The sequence below is a fragment of the Chaetura pelagica genome, unplaced genomic scaffold (genome assembly GCF_000747805.2).
Source record: "Chaetura pelagica isolate M959 unplaced genomic scaffold, ChaPel_1.0 scaffold344, whole genome shotgun sequence".
Taxonomy (NCBI): domain Eukaryota; kingdom Metazoa; phylum Chordata; class Aves; order Apodiformes; family Apodidae; genus Chaetura; species Chaetura pelagica.
Genome location: NW_009953098.1, coordinates 1,254,076 through 1,257,862, shown reverse-complemented (window position 1 = coordinate 1,257,862; position 3,787 = coordinate 1,254,076).

The window sequence follows — 3,787 nt, the reverse complement described above, 5'->3', positions numbered from 1 at the left end:
GAATGGTGCACAGGGAAGTACTGTACACATTGTCCAAACCCTGCATCCTCAGATCTGAGGATAAAGAGCTCTTTTGCAACCCGGTGCCCAAAATGTCTCTGTTGCCAGGAAAGGATTAACCAGTAAGGAGGACCATTATAGAAAAGCCCTTTATATCAAGACTTTCCCTCCCTGCCTTGAGACCTTCCCTTTTTCAGCCTGGTACACGTGGGCACAAGGCTGCCAGTGGTGTGGGAGGCCAGGACACCTGTCATTCTGATGTCCACTAGAAACATGGTGGCTTCAGTAGCTTGGGCTGCCCCAGCAGCCACCTGTGTGCAGAGGGTGCCATCCTGAGAGCTGGGCTTTCCTGGCAGGGCCCAAGGTTGCCTTCCCTTCCCAGGCACCAGTTGAGTTATATGTCAGCTCCTCCTGGCAATCCTGCAGCTCTGGGGGCAGTTTCCTGACATTGCTGGATTGAGTGGTGAGCTGTGGCTGGCTTTGCAGAGGAGGGAGGAGGAGGCTGAGTCACAGGCAGGAGGAATTTGGGCAAATACCTGGTGATCAGGGTGAATCCAGATCAGGGCTTGTGGCTGGGATAGGCATCTGCCACTGCTCCATCCCCTCTGGCTCAGCCGGGAAAGGATTTGGCCCCATGTACACTTGTGGGGAGGATCATGATCCCAACTCTCAGGCACCTCCTGTCAGCCTGTGCATGGCCCTGCACCGAGCACCCTGCTGTTGCCCTCCTCCCAGCTGTGCACCCACCTTGCCAAGCTGTGGCACCCTCTGCACATCCTGCAGCACCCTCTGCACATCCTGCAGCACCATGCTGGTTTGCAGTGCAGACCTCCCAGTGCAAGGGAGGTTTTTACACGCCAGCAGTCAAGAGTTTTCCCTTGGCCACTCTCCATCTGGCAGCCCCTGGAGCTGTGGCAGAAAGTGGTGAGAGCCAAGGGGCAGTCATGACCAGGGCCTGGGGAAGCTCCCAGATTTGGATGGCTGGAAATCACCAGCCCCAGCCCACACTGCAGCCAGTTCAAGCAAACACCCCCTTGGGAGGTGTGGGTTTATCACCAGGGTGAGCAGGATAAAACAAGCCAGGCTGTGTGGCCAGGCAGACCCTGCAGCTCCCCAACATGTGGGTCCTCCCACACCCACTACTTCCCACATTGATGAGGACTAAGTGTCACCACGACTGGCTCACTCGGGTCAGCCTTCCCCCACCTGGTGTCCCTTGCCCCTGTGGACACTGCCAAGCCCAGAGCTCAAGCCTGTGGTGGAGAGGGGAGGCTTGGGGGCAACATGAAGGAACTGCCAGGGAAAAACTCTGCTGGGGTGTTTTGGTGGGATTTGTGCATGTGTGCGTGCAAGGGGATAGTTTTATGCTTGGCTGTCAAAGGGGGAAGCAGAAGAGACTGAGCAGTAACAGGGAAATGAAAGTAGTGTGTGAGCTGGTGACCATGATGCTTTGGTAATGGAGCTGCTGGGAGGCCACCTCAGGGTGTGTGTGATGTGGCACTGTAGGTCAGACTGTCCTCTGGGGACACTCAGGGTGAGGACTAACAGACAAGCTGTCCCCATCCTGCAGTGGAGGCAGCACTGGCCAGGGAGCCCCCGGTGGCCACGGGGTGGGAAAGCCACCATTCCTGACCAGTGCAAAGGCACCAGCACAGTAAGCAGGAGCTTCCAGACACCTGCACTGGGAAATTCAACCTGTGGGCTGCGCCGTGGCTGGCAGAGCCCGCCTGCCATGCTCGGCACACCCTGACACCTTGCCCAGCAGCAGAGAAGTTATTGCTGCTCTTGAAAGAATGCCTGGGAGGCCAGGTTTGCCAGCAGGAACTTTTTCATGACCTGCCAGTGAGGGCTCAGCCCAAGTAATAATGAACTGGGAGCTTGAATGATGAAATCCGGTCTTCCTGCCCTCTCCTCCAGTGCCCCAGCAAGGACCAGGCTCCTGACAGCACCCAGACCTAAATAAAGCTGAGGAATTCTGCAACCCTGCAATTCCCTGTGTTCCCTCACTTGCTGGGGTTGCTGCTGGCACAGGTGGGAGCAGCTCTGCTGGTGTGTGCTCTCCCTGCCCGCTCCCGGCAGCAGCCACAGGTCAATACTTCTTTCTGGCCCCCTCCCTTACATTCTGCAGATTCCCGTGGGCCTGTGCTGGGAGCTGCAGGTGCACGTGCTGCCACAGAGGACACGGCTCTGGTGTCATGCAGAAGTGCCTGCACTTGTGCCCAAGCCGGGGCAGCTGATGGCAGAGAGGGGTGCTTTATTTTAGGAAGCAGCTGGCTCACACAGGAGACATTGTTTATCATCTTTCTTCCCCTGGTGCTTTATTACAAAGGATTATGGCATGAAAAGCCATTTTGTTCCCCTGCTCCAAATTCATAGCCTCCACTCTGTGATTTATTAGGTTTTCATAGGCAGCAGCTGGGGTACGGCCCCCTGGGGAGCAGGGGGAGACGAGGTGGGGAGTCAGGGGAACCTCTGCTCGGACACCTACTCCCCCTCCTTCCTCACTGACCTTGGTGTCTCTGCTCCAGCATTGCTCTCACATCCCCCTCTCCTCTGCCCTGAGGTCTTTTATCAGTCTGTTTCCCTCTCCTGCCAGAGGCAGGGCCAGATTTTTGGAGCTGGAGGAGCTTCCAGCAGCTTCTCACAGGAGCCACCCTTGTAAGAAGTTTTTTTCCATCTCATTTTCTCCCGCCCTCCCTGTCCTGCTGAGGAGGGGGGTTGATAGAGCAGCTTGGTGGGCACCTGCCACCCAGTCAGGGTCAACCCCCTCCAGATGCCAAACAAGCTGTTGCCCAGCACAGCTGCAGGGAACCCAACCTGCCCAGGCACATCTCTGCTCAGACAGACAGGTTATTCTCCAGCAGCTACTAGCTCAGCCTGGGGGATCATGTGGACCCCTTGTGCACCAGGGCTGGGGGCCACTGAGCCTGTGGTGTCCTCGGTCTGACTGCAGGGACATGCTTCTTTCTTTTTTTTTCTTGAGGCTTTGGTGCTTGCCAGCCCTGCCTGGGGCAGTCCAGGGCTTCAGGGCACGGCACGGTGCTGCTGCAGAGCATCACACCCTTCTTGCCCTAGTGGGATCCATCCTGGCAGCTCTGTCTTGCTCAGGAGGTGTCTCAGCCCTTCTGGCCTTGGTATTCTTAACACGCTAAATTAGCTCTCTAATAAATTAATAATGAGGAATAATGGGATGAGAAGGCTGCCAGGCAGGAGCTGGCAGGGGAGGTGCTGTGCCCCAGGCTCGCCCCAGCAGCACATGGCCCTGGCAGAGCTGGCACAGGCACCTGGACTGGTTTGGAGCAAAGCTCAGCCAGTGCTGCAGGCTGTGTCCTGCCTGCACCAGCAGCACTCCATGCCTCTGGCCCTGGTGCTTACATTGGTGCCCAAAATACATGCCCAAGGAGCACCTTCTTATTCCATGGGCTGCCCTGGTCACAAACTGCCAACACTCTGTGACCCTGGGCCCTTGCCCTGCCACCTCCCCTTCCTCCTCCTATGCTCCTCTTTTTCCCCACCTGCTCTGAAATCCCCCTGCAGCCACCCAGGAGTTGGGTTTTCTGCTCCCTGTCCCCTCACTCCCCACTCTCTGCCCCGGGCTGGGATGACCTCGCTGCTGTTTTTCCTTTCAACCACCTGAAACGTTTGTGTCTGCTGCTTTTCTCCCGCCGTGTTCAGCGGGGCTTCGGGGATTTGGGGTGTTTGTTCATTTCTTTGCCGCACGTCCCCCTTGTGCCGCAGCTGGGACCCGCCAGCAGGGTGCGGGACAGGCCGCCCAGCCCCCTGCGAG